The sequence below is a fragment of the Maniola jurtina genome, chromosome 2 (genome assembly GCF_905333055.1).
Source record: "Maniola jurtina chromosome 2, ilManJurt1.1, whole genome shotgun sequence".
NCBI classification, from domain to species: Eukaryota; Metazoa; Arthropoda; class Insecta; order Lepidoptera; family Nymphalidae; genus Maniola; species Maniola jurtina.
The window spans coordinates 13,206,567-13,223,839 of NC_060030.1; the positions used below are offsets into that span (position 1 = coordinate 13,206,567).

The window sequence follows — 17,273 nt, forward strand, 5'->3', positions numbered from 1 at the left end:
TTTAAGAATCCGTCTTCTGTGATACAGTCCTTATGCGAGCAAAGGGTTGCAACAACTGTCTGTAGTTTTACGTATTCTGCAGATTACGGGCGTAATCTGCAGAATATGCAGGTGGCCTACCGTGGCAGTTTGACAGCTATAGTATGACGATCACAATCACCTCTGATTGGCTAACACTTTCTCACTGTTGGCTACAATGTATCCTAACCATAAATTCAACCAGTCCCAATAATTGAGATTGTAATAATGATTGATGCAGCTTTTCCGTAATCGACCAGCTAGTGGATTTGACAGTGTCAGTAAAATTATTTGATGATGTGTTTTGCTTGGCTAATATACTTTTTACGGAGCTTTCGAGAGGTAGGCAGTGACAAGAATTCAATCAACAATAACTAAATAGCAATTTTGAAGGTGATTAAAATTCTTATCAATACGTATTTATATCAATTCAAGTTACATAACCATTATTTCTGTGTTAATCTTAAAATATTTTAAGCTTTAATTGCTAAAAAATTCCCAATGTCGCTAAAATTGTAAGAGAACGTAATACCAGTATACGAGAAATTATACCAGTAGTTTTTATAATAACCCCCAAATAAGTACTTAAGTCATTACAAAATATCTCAGGTTTCTGTTTTATCCCGAGCAGATTTCACTTTCACGGTTATATAAATGATTATTATTGATTAACCTTCGCTTTACTGGTTCTGCAACCAATCATGTAAACATTTTGCTGTCCAAATCACAATGGTTAAAGGTAAATAAAATTTATTGCAAAAGATAATCGCGCATTTTTAATTTTTAGGGTTCGGTACCTCAAAAGGAAAAACGGAACCCTTATAGGTTCACTTTGTTGTCTGTTTGTCCGTCTGTCGTGTCCACAGAAATCCAAGTCGTGACTGTCAAGAAAACCTAAAGGGTAAGTACTTACCGTTGACCTAAAATCATGAAATTTGGCAGGTAGGTAGGTCTTATAGCAAAAGTAAAGAAATAAATCCAAAAAAACGTGAATCTGTGGTTACATCACCGAAAAAAAAATGAGTTTTTTTAATGCAATGGCTATAGTTAGTCAGAACTCCATCAGGCTGGGCTATGGCGTTCCGACTTCCGACTACGCGTTGATAACTTACGAGGTTATTATATGGACGAACCATCGATGGACGAACCAAATGAATAACCACAACCAGCCTAGGTATTGTGTACTTAGGTGTCCATATCCTAATAATAATATAGAGGCAAAAGTATGTCTGTTGGTCAGTTAAGGGCGCGCTTACACAAAAATCAAAAGATTTAAACTTTCAAGAGCTAAATTTACCATTATAGGAAAAACTTTCACATTATTGAATATGTTATGTGGAAGTCTTTCCTATGATGGTTAATTTGGAGCTTGAAATCTTACATTTTTTGATTTTAGTGTAAGCGGGCCCTTAACGTTACACGCCACGAAATAATCAAAAGGTTTCAATGGGGATTTAAAGACCTAAATCCACACGGACGAAGTAATAATAATTACTTGTACCTACCTACAAAAACACTTACTAAAGTAACTTTCACTGAAACAAGCTATGTTTTTCAGCTGATAACCTTACTGAATGATAGATGTACTCTATCAACTAAGTGTGGTTAATTAAAGTTTTATGTTTGAGTAAATTAGTGTCAAGGATATAGGACCCTAGCGACTCAGCATTGCAGGCTTACTTTATTTTTATAGACGGCTTACAGACAGCAACTAAAACCTCCTACAGGAAAAATAGCGCCACTAACCTTGATATAAACGTAGAGAATACGTATAGACATAAGACGTGGGATGGCAAGAAATCACAGGTTAAATAATTTATTTAAACAAGTGTAAATTAAAAAATTATAACACCCCGGACGAGTTAAGGTTACAGTAACAAGAAAAGAACTGATAACTTTCAAACGGCTGAACCGATTTTCTTAGATTATAGCTAAGAACACTCACGATCAAGCCACCTTTCAAACAAAAAACTGAATTAAAATCGGTTCATTAGTTTAGGGACTACGATGCCACAGACAGATACACAGATACGCAGATACACAGATACACACGTCAAACTTATAACACCTCTATTTTTGGGTCGGGGGTTAAAAATCTCTGCATCGTTGTGGGTAGTGAACCCCTAGTTTGATAAAAGTGACGAGGACATTTGCAAAAATCTAACGCCGGGTGTATGCAGCGTGTTTGCATTGCGTTCATACCGCTCTAAGAAACCACTACCTTGTACGAAGGAATTCGGTGAAAATGATAAAAACGAAAGCTTTTAAAATAAAAGTAACGAGCATGTCCGCAAAAAGCGTTCAGAATGCAGAATATGGCATAAAAGTGAAGCACTTAACGCGCCGGCGCCGACCGTCCTGCAGATTAATGTTAATAATCTTAATCATTTTTGTTAATTGGGACAAAGCATCTCTCGTGCTGACAATTGTTGACAATTTTAGATCTGGAGCGGGCTATTTTTAACATTTCATTCGTACGTTATTAAAATAATATATTATTCATACTATCTACCTATAAAGGGCACGAACGATATCATAATGCCTTACTTTTTCAGTTATCTTCTTTTTCTCTTCTTTGTCAACCAAAAGACTTCCACTGCTTGACAAAGGTCTCGTGTAGGGGCTTCCAAACGCCACAGGGATCCAGCGGCACCTTGGCGCAAGTGGTCCCTTTGATTAAGTATCTACGTAACTTGTTTGATGATAGCCGGTTAACCTAAGAGAATGGCAGTTATATTAAACCCCATTCCTCTAATCGTTTTCTTCGGGAAGTCGTGCTGGAACGCTAAATCGCTTGGCGGCAAGCCTAGAGTGTTATTGTTAACTAGCTTTAGCCTTCTAACAGACCAGACTATAAAGAATATTAGCCATACTAATCATGACTAATACCCCCCTTTCCCCTCCATTCCTCTAATCGTTTTCTTCGGGAAATCGTGCTGGAACGCTAAATCGCTTGGCGGCAAGCCTAGGGTGTTAACTAGCTTTAGCCTTCCAACAGACCAGACAATAAAGAATATTAGCTAGAATAGATTAGTAAATCATGACTAATACCCCCCTTTCCCCTCCAATTAAGCGTAAAGCTTGTGCGAGGCGTGGTTACGACAATAGTGCAACGGGTGGGTTTGGCAGTTTGAATCACCGACCTTTCGGAATTCAGTCCGCTCCTCAACCGTTGAGCTATCGAGGCTCTTGAACCAAACCGACAAAATATAAATTTTCAAACTACCCCAACGAAATCATACCAAGGATCTCCCACTAATGAGACCATCGTTCCCCACTACGCCAGGCTCATCTATACAGAGACATTTAAAATTAAAATTATAATAAAAATTGAAAAGACGAGAATTTCAATCTGGTATAGAAGAATCACAGTAAGCCAAGAATGTAATAATACTTATCTAAGGCCCTAATATTTTGTATCAAGCTCAATTTTAAAGCACACAAAAAATATAATTTATGGTTATGTATTTTAGTTCCACTTTGCTGCATATTTGCCGTGTTTTTGAACAACTCTGAAATTAGTTATAGTATTATTAATACTTAAAATCTTTAAAAAAAAGATACTTAATATGTATACCTAATTGCAATAATATTCACAGTGAATAATAAACAGGAATACATCATAATTTACATATACTCGTATGTACTTTAAGGTACATTGTGTGTTACATTTATTACTTAATTGGTTCCACAAAGTAGCAGCTGATATTAATTACTTTCAGCTTTGTAAAGTATGAAGTAGGTACCTAACTACTTACATGACCCGAGCTTATATAAAACGTTGAAATATAATTATATGTTTTACTAACTTTTTTCCTAGCAATGACATTTAGAAATGAACGAATTTGATTTTGAATAAATTCATTGGCAATTACCATCAGGTAAAATCAAAGTCAAGGGTTAACCTTTCATCAAATTAAAAAAAAAAACGGTCAAATGTGCGTCAGACTCGCACACGAAGGATTCCGTAGGTACCATCGTACAAAAAATACTTAACACATTTTTTTCATGGTGGTAATTTAGAATTTTTTGTATTTGTTGTTATAGCGTCAATAGAAATACACATTCTGAACAATTTCAGGTCTCTACCTATTATTATGGTTTACGAGATACAGCCCGCTGACAGATAAATGGACGGACGGACAGCGGTCTTAGTTATAGGGTCCCGTTGGCTTCCTTCGGATGCAGAACCCTAAAAAAACATCACCAAAGACGTCACTGAAGGTTAAAACGCGAGGAAGCTAGCAGACAATGCGCGCGCGCCGGTTTCGCAACGCTTTACGCTACAAAACGAGGAAGTCCTCGGTTATCTTGACATTTACTTATCAGACTAAGCGATTGAGTTCTTCTGTGCCACACTGTGGTACACGAGTTAAAATTATATGAATAAATTTGAAACTATAGAATGGACGGCCTGTGATATGTAGTATTCCGTACCCGAAGAGTGACTAAGACTCCGTTGTCCATCCGTCCGTCCGTCCATCCGTCTGTCCGTCCATTCGTCTGTCTGTCTGTCCGTCCGTCTATCCATCCGTCATATAGCCCGCTGCCAGCAACGGGCTGTATCTCCTGAACCGTGACAGGTAGAGAATTAAAATTTTCACAGTATGGGTATTTCTATTACCGCTATAACAACAAGTAATAAAAATTTCGAAATAGGCGCCATGAAAAATTAAAAAAAAAGTGTTATATCTTGTACGATGGCACGAAATTCTTCATGTGCGAATCCGACGTGCATTTGACCGATTTTTATACTCAATCTGCAATTTACCTAGGCTCTATTTTATTACCTCATCTCCCATGTCATAATATTAGCTAGACCCAAGGTAACTTGAAAAGTTACACTAGTGTTTAGAGCCTATAGGTTTTGAGCATAGCCTAGAAATATACGGTCGTAGCACCTACGACATCATAAAACAGAATCGTCTACAAACATGAAGGGCGTCGCGTCGTCTTACTGTATGTATTTACACTGTACCCTGAGTGTAAGTTTTCAAGCTAATACGTAACATCGGCCTTGAAATAAATCAGCCATTTTATATGGACGGCCTGACATTGCAATTTGACAACTCCATACGACATAGTTAACTCTGGCTTTGCTTAGAAACCAGGTACCAGACACGTAGACGTATATAAATATTTTGATATAATGAGACATAAAATGCAATAACTTGTCAATTGAATACGAAAAATCACACATTTGATTTAGTGATAGACAAAAAGTTTCTAAACATTTATCTACTTAATTATAAAAAAATGATTTAGCAACTGGTATTTAAAGTTTATCATAGGTAAGGTTGTTCTATTGAAGGCTGTTTTACGACAAAGCAACAAAGTGCGACATGCCACAGGGCAGCATGCTTGAATAATTTAAAATGTAGCAAGAAGCAGCGGCAGACTGTCATAGCGTAATATTTAAATTCTTCAGCATCATGGTTGTCTAGACGTACAAGTGTAAATAAAAAAATTATAACACCCCCGACAAGTGAAGGTTACAGTAACTAGAAAAGAGCTGATAATTTTCAAACGGCTGAAACAATTTTCTTGGATTATAGCTAAGAACACTCTCGATCAAGCCACCTTTCAAACAAAAAAAAAACTAAATTAAAATCGATTCATTAGTTTAGGAGCTACGATGCTACAGACAGATACACTAATACGCACGTCAAACTTATAACACCCCTGTTTTTGGATTGGGGGTAAAAAAAGACTACCGTATGATGTTTAAATTCAATAGGTAGCATGCGGGATGCCGCGCTGTCGCATGTTGTTGCTCCGGCGTAAAACAGCCTTTAGACAGGACCAAGTTGGTTACCCTTGCGGCTAGGCTACATGAGCTCACGACTTTGGACCTTGAATCGCTCGAATCTAGTGTCGTGTTAACCCGATACCTTGTGACGTGATTAAAGCCTGATTAATATCTTTGATTGCAAAGATAAATTGTACTAAAACTAGCAGACCCACCCGGATGGAACTTTTGATAATAATAAAATCGGTGAGGGGGTCGAATTCCTGAAAGTCCTGAAATACGAATTCCATTCATTTTTAAGTGAAACCCAATTTTCATGGATATAATTTGAAAAATGACGGATTTTGATAAAAACTTTTAACCCCCATTTTACGCCCTCAGGGGTTTTTATTGCCAAGCCTATTGTTAAAATTTTAGCCCACCTCAAATATTTTTTTGGTCGAAGTATACCAGGCAGCTAGGTGGCGAGGGTGCAATAGGTTTCGGTGACGTGTGGTGCGGTTGTAAAAAAGGGAAGATGGAATTAGGTCAAACTACTCAGTAGGTCAAACTGTCTCGATCTTAATTCAGTCAATATTGTTAATAACGTCGTGAAAAACGCCATATACTTAGTTAATATCACTAGTTAGTTATCGACGGGATCACGAATATTGCGATATCAAGTAGTTATTGATCGTAGTCTTTCTCAAATATCGCTTTTTTGCATGTAATCGGTTATACGAATATGCGTCTATCAATCATTTTTCAAATCTATATTGAATGCCCCTAATCGACTGCAAATATATCTTATAAAATTTGGATCAAAACAATTCTTCGAAATCGAAAATTATCTTTGTAAAATAACTTATATAATTATAAAGTGCTTTTGTAATATAAAGTGATTCCTAATGATTACTATTTGATCATTATCAAAATAATGATAATATGGGTAACCTTGTAATACTCGCTTTTTTCAGTCTTCCAGCACGATGGATAGACGATATAGGGGCGGAAGTTTGCTAATCTGCACATGGAATAAGTCGTAGCATCGTTGACTGAGGTTTAGATCCATAGAGCGCACGCACTCTGACTTTGACAGAGTTAAAACGAGACAAATGTTTATCTCTCACATGAATCTGTCTCGCTTTAAAAGATAGTGCGCTCTATCACCCTGTCCTTCTCATTCTTAGAGGAGACCCGTGCTCAGTAGTAGACCGGTGATAGGTTGAGATGATGATGGAGAATGAATGATGATGGCATTAATTGCTCATGTAATACCAACCCACCTACAGTTACACTTAGGCAAAGATTACCGACTGCAAACTATGCAAAAGCCAAAATCCATTTAAAAAAAATGAAAAAGACGGAACAGCAAATGTTAAATTTAAACAATATTCCAGGTAGGTACAGAACAGGTTTTCATGGTGTGAACTCGACCTTCGGAATGTGATTTCCTCGTAAAATTCATATTTTACGAACTGTAGATGGAAAACATTGATTAAAGTAGAGTTATTTACTTATATTTCCAAACTGATTTTAATTAGGATTGGCCAGGATTTCTACGTGGATTTAGGTTTTTAAAAATCCCGAGGGAACTCTTCGATGTTTTAAAATTACCCTATATCCGTATACGGGATGGAAGCTATGTCTGTCGCAAATAGATGGTGCTTGCAACTTCATCCACGTGGAATTAGGTTTTTTTTTTAATGTGAAGAAACCTGCATGCTACTGAATTCTCCATAATATAACATTATAGAGAATTGGCTAGCATGCGGTTTTCCTCACATCGTGTGAAGTGTGTATGCTTCAAGTTGTGTGAAGTCTGTCAATCTATAGCCCAAACCCCTTCTTGTTTTGAGGGAGTAATGTGCCGGCGATGGGTTGATAACGATGACCAGCAAAACTTTTTATCTATACTATTTATACTTCTATACTAATAATAATATTATAAAGAAGTAAAGTGTGTAAGTTTGTTTGTAGGGGGTAATTTCTGGAACTACTGAACCGAGTTTGAAAATTCTTTCACCAGTAGAAAGCTACATTATTCCTGAATAACAAGGCTATATATCTTTTTAATTAGAGATCCTTACGAAAATTGTAATAAGCTACCCGTGCGAGGCGGGTCGCTAGTCTATAACTAATATTATAAAGAGGAAACCTTTGTATTTTTGTATGTTTGTATTGAATAGGCTCAAAAACTACTGGACCGATTTCAAAATTTCTTTTACCATTACTTAGAGGGATTCTTCCGAATCCGTATAGGCTATATTTTATCCCGGAACACCCGTGCGAAGCCGGGGCGGGTCGCTACTATTAGATAAAGCGCGAGTGACAAATGCATTAGTTATGGCTTTAGGTCGCCAAAGACGCAAGTGATCAGACGAAATCTTCGTTTCGAAGCAGGCACGCGATGATCATGAGTAAGTACCCAAAACCTCATAAATAGGTAGGTAGGTATAAGATTTTCATTTCGATATTCAACTGTCATTTTTTTTATCTAAGCATGACGTCATGTTATCAATACAACCTAATGCTAAGGTTGATATCCGATAATCGGGCGATATGACACGATAACGTGATTACAGTAGGAGCGGGCGAAATTCGGCCTTGATCAATATTCAATTTGTGTTTACCATTTACATTTTTCAAATGGTACCTTTCAAAGGTTGCTCAAAAGCATGCTAGATAGTCAAAGCCACCAGAAAATAGTTCTAGATAAGGAATCTATTTTTTCTCAACTGACTTAAGCACACAGAAATATGCGTTTTACCTAATTGTCAACTTTGTCTCAGTCTTAATCCATAGACATAATTTCTTCAGTGATGTTAATATTTTCAAAACAAAAATTATAAGCATCGAAATAGGAATATTATGTAACTATACATAAGTAAATAGTTCTTACTTAGGAATCAACAAGAAAGTCAAGAAAGTTAATTATTTTCCTAACAAAAGTGCCTCGAATGCATATTAAAGTATCTAAATTCTAGTAATATACCTATCATATCGGACAGTTGAATAAAAAGTTTCAAATGAGTTTAACTACTAAATACATAGTAGTATAATTTACTTGAAGAGCTTACATTTTTGATAAGGTGATCGTACATCATATAAAAGATGCACCGTACGCATTCAAAGTTCACTATAGCTGTGTAGATAAAATGGAATTGTATTCCATGTTCATGTGGATAGGGTACAATGAGGCTGACATACCGACATGTAAAAGCTTCTAAATAAAAGTTAAAAAAAAAAAACGGCTTAGTGTAGTTTTCATTTAACGTTAATCATATAATTTTGACAGATTTAAGCACAGTCAACGCCAGAGAAACATATAGCGACAATACGGCATGCCACAGGGTCGCATGGTATAATAATAATTATCATGTAGCAAGAATCATCAGCAGACTGTCGCACGGTAAAATTCCAATTCTACAGCACGATGTTGCCTCGGCATAGTAAAGAATGCGGCATGCTGTTTAAGGGCCGCATAAACAATGTTTTCATTTGCAGCATGCCGTATTGTCGAATGTTGTTACTCTGACGTTAAACAGCCTTTAACTTTACAGTAAACGGTGTATTCAACATACAGATGATGATATGCGAAATTTTGAGCAGTAAATGCGTTCAGACTAGACTGTGAAGCTCATGCGGCGAATGCTGCTAAATATGCGATTACCTTAATACGGATAGAAAAGGAGTTTTAAATTGTCTGACGTACCCAATTAATTTAAACACAGCCCTACGTGGGAGAGGGCGCATAGGTCGTAATATCAAAATACCATTACAAAGCATTATGGTTCTACAGGTATGGTTTATAAGTCTATTATAACATGGTGAAAGCTTCCTTCAAACCACCTTCCAGCAAATGCTGTACCTACTGATATAAAGTGTCTCGACAATTGCTAGTTAAGTTTAACGCGTTAATTTTCAGCCTACATCAATTAAGTTGCAGTTTTTTTTTTTAATAATGTGATAGTCGCCTATGATATTTAATGTTTTGTTCTTTTTTGTACTAAATTGACTTTTAAGCACATATCTATGCTTTTAAGTCATTGTAATGAGAATGAAATTATTTTGAGTACTTAGTTTAAGGTGTATATACCTATATAATATACCTATATATGTATATACCTATATTTATAATAACAAGCGCATGGTTTTTAAATATTCATTGAATACTATTTCTGTTGTTTAATAATGGATCTTAACTCAACAAACAAAGCTAAATCCTTTCAATAAGTTACTATAAGTAAATACTTATTATGCCTACAATGAATTTAAGTTTAACAACTATAACTTCTGTCTAAAATACCTAAACAATGATTTACACATTCATTCATTATAAGCTCAATATTTTATTACCTCTGTTTATACAATATATCCTAAATATTAAACATATCATTTACACATTCGTTGTAACGTGTGACGAATTGCAACAATTTGTTTAATAATAACAATCGAAAGTCACGAAATCAAGCAATAATCAACATTTTCAGCACGGGCGGGCGGTCTGACATTGAAAACGCACGAACATTGTAGCTTGAGGCAAGTTTCAGGGGTTTTTGGGGCACCCATCGATCCTCCTGGAAGTGGGTCGAAATGGGTCGCCCACTCGCTCCCCCTCGACCTTGGCGAAGGCGTACGAGCTTCGCCGAAAGCCGCCGAGGCGTTTCATTCAGCGTTTGTATTGTAGCATACTTTCAATTTTGACTTACGTTCAGTTGCATGATACAGTTAAAGAAACGTTAAGTTTTTAACCCCCGACTCAAAAAGAAGGGTGTTATAAGTTTGACGTGTGTATCTGTGTATCTGTCTGTAGCATCGTAGCTCCTAAACTAATGAACCGATGTTAATTTAGTTTTTTTTTGTTTGGAAGGTAGCTTGATCGAGAGTGTACCTACTTAGCTATAATTCAAGCAAATCGGTTCAACCGTTTGAAAGTTATCAGCTCTTTTCTAGTTACCTACTAACCTTCACTTGTCGGGGGTGTTATTTAATTCACACTTGTCTCAAAAAGAAGAAACTTACTATTATCTATTATGTTGATTGCACCCTACTACTATTAAATTTACTTATACAATTACCTACTAATAAATATGATCATACAATTTAAGAATAATGTACCTAAGTTTATATCCATATTTTATTTTTTATTTAAATAAAATTAATGACAATAAAATGCGCTCAAAAATTTCCGCTATATCAACATAGAATAATATATTAAATACTCAATTGAATTTAATTGGCAATTTATTCAAAATTATGCAGTAGTTTTTATTTAAATAAAAATATTAATTTAATTAAATTGTTCGTCGCTATGAGACTTGAACAAAAAGTCGAAATACCTACTCAAATACTAAAAAATGCGCCATTCCGGTAGATTACCTAGACCGTAATTGTGGGGCAATTTTTGATATAGAAATTTTTATCTTATAAAGTAAGTATATAAGTAATTTGTTTCATTGTAATAAAAAAATATTTTACTTTATAACTGAAGTTTTAGCGCGTGAATTAATTGGTAGCTACCGGATGTGACAGTCTACATAATATACAAGCTACCTCGGTTCGGCTTCGCTCGGCTGAATTTCTAAAAAATCTTCCTTAAGGGGAATAGTTAAACATAATAAACATGCATGTAAAATCTGATGTTTTTGATTTCTGAGACCAAGTTTGAGAAGCGATAAAAGAAGAAACTGACTTAAGTTAACATACAGATGGTTTTATACAAACTTGAGATTTTAAGTTATCTAACATATTCCCACTACTTAATAATTTCTGAGAGTCTAAAGGGTATCGATTAGCATTCAGAAAAAATTAAACAAAGTATTGATACAAAGACTAGTAACTATGTCAAAAATAGTAAATCAGAAAGGAACAGGCCATTTTTGTATGAACTCTGGAATCACTTTCTCAACAGTAATGAAAGTTGAGAGCCATGTACCTATAAATGAATGTAACTTAATTAAGAATAAATCCGTTTTGGTACCATTAAAGTATTAATTAATTTAAAAGGCATACTAAAACACCATTTTCACCCAAGAGCAATCGTATGCTCCAATGGATGGGTCCAATCACTGTTGAAAAATTAGGTCCAAAATGACGCAAGGTCCTTTATAATATAAGGCATGCACAGTGCAGGGTCAAGTTACCATTGAATGACATTCTCTCTTCTTCACCTTTGTAATAGTTAGCGAGAATGTAAGTGGTTCGCTACTGGATGACGTAATGCGTCAGTGAAACAGTCAATATTTGATATGCAGTCCCCATTAGTAACAGCGTGCGATAAGCCAAGTTTACTAATGAATCGAGGAAACAGACATGTTTGTCGCGGTTAGTATGGTGACAAACACGAGCCCACGAGGCTAATTGTTGAAATTTCGTACAAAATAAATACTGTGACAGCTAATTTTGCAAAGTGTCAATATTTTGTATACAGGGTTTAACCAGATCGCTAGTAAAAACAATAGCAGGTGATAGTACTAATGATACCATAAAAAAACTCGAAAAAAATATATTATGTATTCTTCAAAAGTTCACAATGTATCACAAATTAAACATCTGACTGACGTTAGAAGTCAATGCCGCGTCGTAGTTGGGGCATTGACCCGTGTTTTACTCGCTGTACAATGCGGGTTTGAAAAATACTAAATCACTAAAACTACGTGATAAGGCAAATGGTTATTGGTATTAGATTTTGTTTACAACTGGATAATTAGGCATAATACTTATTTATTAACTTTGGTAAACGTAACATCGAATGTTGGGCATAAATTTTGGGCTTCATCATTGTCAACTGATAAACCTCCACTGCTGGACATACTAGGGTATCTTTAGGGACTTCCACACTCCATCACCTGAATCCCTACGACTTGTTTGATGTCCTCTGTCCATCAGTGGGGTCGATTCCAACGCCGTGATTTCCGGTGCGAGGTCGCAACTCGTGCAACTTGGGACCCCAAAGTTTATCGGTTTTTGACCTAATAACAATGATGCGAAACCTAATTTGTGACTAAAATACCCTAAGATACCTAAACTTCGTTAATAGAAAGTTACGAACTTCTTAAATTTTTTCCTTAAATAGGTTATAAGAGGGTAGGTCAGCTGGATATAACACAAACTTGTCTACAAATGAAGTAATAGGATTCTACTGAGAAATGAAAGACACGTGGCAAGTTTTAAATTTGACAGTATAAAAGCAGCAAACGTTTTGACGGTTTCCTCGATGTATCAATGAATAAATGAATACTAAACGCAGTCTTTACTTTACTCACCCGATCACTAAAAATAAGGGTAAAACAAAAAAGTGTGTTACATTAACTGAGAAACGTTATTTGTTTACCTATATTCATGCATCAGACTATAACTCAATTTTGCCCATAGTAAATTTAGGTCTAGACAAATTACGAAAGTAATTAAAGTAACTTAGATGATCTAGTTGCCAAAATTAAGAATAGCAAAGCTTAAATTTGCAGGAAATGCAGCCGGTATTCTTGGCACCATTTTAGGTTGCCCTGGGATGATACAGTAACTACAAAAGCCTATAACATAAGTTTTATCGTCAGTATTTGATACTTATTTTAAAAAAATACTATCATTTAAGTAGTTAGGTTATGCAATGCATGCAACTTTCGATCAAATAAGTAGCAAAGGTATTAAAAAATATTGTAATAATATTGTAAAGGATTAATAAAAGAAAATAATGTTAAATAAAAATTGTTTTTACTGGAGTCAAAATTCTAAATGAAGTAGGTATGTAACACTTATTCTAAAATCTAACGAGTATAATAAAAAGAGATAAATACATAACTTAGCCTAAATAAAGGAAAATAAATGCAACAATGATTACTGTACTAAGTAAATAAAAAAGAAACCGCATTTCTTTTCGCGGGGGAGTAAGAAGTGATAAAGAGGAAGGAGGGGGAGACAACGACAGAAGGTTATCAATGTTGATAAGAGCTCATCCATCACCCGTCGTATCTATTACAATGGGTGAAGACACTGTGTGCGGAATATTTTGAATTTGCTCACGCATCTATCACCACCCTGACGTGACGACGCCAAAATCCTTTTCGAAAACCAACTTTGGAGAAATTTTGATTAAGTGAAAGTTGAAGAAAATATTTTTTGTCTTTCTACTGTAAATCGTTTTACTTATCTTATGTAAAATAAATACTCGTATATAAAAGGAAAAGTTCAAACTATTGAATCGATCAGGCTGAGGCATGCAGATACTCCTAGTTATTATGACGTAGACAATCGCTAAGAAAGAATTTATAAAAAATTCAACCCCTAAGCGGGTAAAAAAGGGGTTTGAAATTTGTGCAGAAAATAAAATGATTGATTTGGTTTTAACAAAAACTGAATAAAAGTATCAAGAATGAAAAGTTTATTTGGAAATAAAGATAAAAAATAAAATACCGAAAGTTTGTGGCGTCAAAGTAGAAAAATATAATTAATTCCTTACTTACTGCGTAACAATTAAAAATTTTGGAGCCAAAACTGGTAATTTTATTAAAAAATGGAAAAGAAAAAGTTATGAATAATTAAGTACATAATGATTTAAGTAGGTACCTACCTAGTACCTACCTTACTACCTTCATAATCAAGAACCTCCTATCAAACTAAGTTTTAAAAATGAGGTAAAATATGCTTACCTATTTGATAATAATTTTTATCGTTAATGATAAAACAAGTAAATCTGATAATATGTAAGATAGTTTTCACACCGCACCATTATCTAATCTAAAACTATCAACGCAAGAGTGTAATTTATAATCACTTATCATTACAAATAAACAGCAAAAACAGGTGAAACAGGCAAAGTAATTGCATTTCATTAAGTATAGAGAAACAGATAAAAAATTACTTTCATTGTGATGCCAAATATAAGTTATATGGATTAAGATACAATGTTGAAATTAAAACACTTATTAAGTGCATAGCACCTGCTCTGATTAAAATTTTCAAAAGAAAAATAAAACCGACTTCAAAAACCAAAAACACTAAAAAGTAGAAAATAATTTTTGTTTAGCTACACATGTAATGTACCTAGGTATGAAGTCGAGCGAGCATATTAAAACAAAATTAGAAATCCAAGAGTGAAGCTCGCCCGACTTCATACCTAGGTACATTACATGTGTAGCTAAACAAAAATTATTTTCTACTTTTTAGTGTTTTTGGTTTTTGAAGTCGGTTTTATTTTTCTTTTGAAAATTTTTTATTTCACAATTTTTAGTGGCCCCACTGTACTATAATATGCTATGCCCAGTTAAAACCCTACTGTTTACTAAGCTATTACAGTGATCGCGAGCAATTTGCTCCTATCCATTGAGGAGTTCTGTTCTCCATCTCCGAAGATATTCATCGGATCTTCACCAAATTTATATGGGACCACCTGCACAGTATACCCTTTCAAACAAAAAAAAAATTTTCCAAATCGGTCCAGGGGCCTTTGAGTAATCGGGGAACATACATAAAAAATATAAAAAAAAATAAAAAAAAAAAAAAAAAAAAGATCCCGACGAATTGAGAACCTCCTCCTTTTTTGGAAGTCGGTTAAAAATAAAAGAGAGCTCATCGATTATTACAACAAGTACTTGTACAAAAAAACTTTTTCAGGAATCCTTGAGAAATGTTGAATGAGTAATATTATCTGCCTGCCAATTACTTAATTTAGAAAAATTATTTAGATGCTTTCCAACAGTTTTTTCTTATAGTTAATTCAGATTAGTTTTGGTGTTTGATAGTTACAAAAACTTATAAGATTCTAATAAGGAAATTTTTACATACTTAAGTATTATTCTGCTTATTATTAAAATCGTTAATGCTAGTCAGAGCTTTAAAATATAATTTATTGTAACAATTTTTTTTAAATTTTATACAGTCTGTGAATTTCTATACTAAAATCTAGCTTCTAAGGAGCATTAAAGGAGTGTGCGTCTACTTCATTTGTTTTATAATTTCTGAATTTATTTACGAGTACATGTTACAGTATAATATGACTTGTTGAAATATTCATTTATTGTATGCAGACAAATTAGTAATGAATCTAGACAGCGCTAACAACCGGAAAACAAAATCAAAAGGCGATAAATAGACAGACATAGTATGCAAAAATGCTTATGTATTCCACGTGAATGCTATGAGATTGTTCGAGCCTCCCGATGTTACGCAATAACTCGTGACTCCTATTACAAGGGCCTCAAATAATATACGTTACAAGTCTTATCATTTATCAAACAAATGAACGCCTTTCACTGCTACTGATAAGGTCGCGAATCGAATAGCACCCAATTTCGACGCTTCCTTATTTGTAATGAATACTAACACGCTTTTTCCTGCGTTTTTTGTGTATAGTCACAAATTATCACTTTATTATTGTTCTACAAGTTCTACAACTCCATCGTAATATTGAACTTTAATCATTACAATCAAAGTGGGTCTGTAATATTTATGTGCATTTAAATTAAAAATAACCTGCTTCCCATACTCTTTTTTTTCAACTCTGTTTTTTTACGATAGCAACACTTGTAACTTAATTTGCATAAAAGTCTAATAACAAAATTTTAAATGAGATTATTTAGCAGTCATGAATGAAAATTAACTTAACTTGGTATATATTTGTAGATATAAAGTTTTTGGATTAAATAAAACTATTTACACAGTCAGGCATTGGCAATAATTTGAACAATAATGTTGAAGGCAAAAAAAGAAAAACAGTTGAACACGCACATCGTGGTGCCTACGGAGGCGATGGCTCGCATTGACGCAAAAAAGTGTCTGTACACACACAGGAGCAAAAACTCCACAGATGTGGCTCACACGCAGCGACGGGAAAAAAGTAACCCGCGACTCTTGATCTTGTCTTTGCACAACATGTTTCGCTAGCATGTAATATGAAATTCATTCCTTTCTTTTTTGCGTTCATGAAATTACTAAACGCTAATCCATTCCACTCAATATTCTGTTCTGCACTAATTATAACATGGTTTGGCCGATCTGGTTGTAAAATGCTTTCGCCCCGCAATTTTTCCTTATAAAGACCGTCTAGCTCCTTGGAACTTCACGCATATCAAACTTCTTACGATCTCCGTAAGACCTGTTTTCTCTGCGAGTTTTATTTATTATTTTGTATAAATTCTTAAGTCACATTATTCTGCAAGAACCTGCGCAATTAAACCTTTATTATCTTTAACCCTTGCACGAGTATGGAAACTGGTTTAATCACTTATATCACTAAGATACCGCCTAAACTCTTGTTTGTTACAACTTTAAATTATGTATGACCAACCAGGCGTGACAAGGTTATTATCCATCCCACATAAATATTGATATTTCACATATTGTTAAGTATAAGATGAACATCTATAGCTATATTACATACAAATCTATAGGAAGCGTGTATTGTGTGAGTATCTTCTAATATTTGTTAATCGACATTAAATTTTGTGTGATGAAGTAAGCATTAGTTTAAAATTCAAATGAGACTGATTCTTGTCGCAGCATTTTGCACATCAAGATATACAAGTTT

At 34.6% G+C, this 17,273-nt stretch overlaps 1 protein-coding gene and 1 long non-coding RNA gene across 14 annotated transcripts in view; one reads left to right on the top strand and one right to left on the bottom strand.

Annotated features, from left to right (window-relative positions):
• LOC123876561 (myocyte-specific enhancer factor 2) overlaps nt 1–17,273 on the bottom strand; it is an 88,718-nt gene that overhangs the window by 64,969 nt on the left and 6,476 nt on the right. The window lies entirely within an intron of this gene.
• LOC123876667 lies at nt 1,356–17,223 on the top strand. Its single transcript, XR_006798395.1, has 3 exons — nt 1,356–1,432; nt 11,241–11,249; nt 17,212–17,223. It is a non-coding gene; the product is annotated as an uncharacterized LOC123876667 (long non-coding RNA).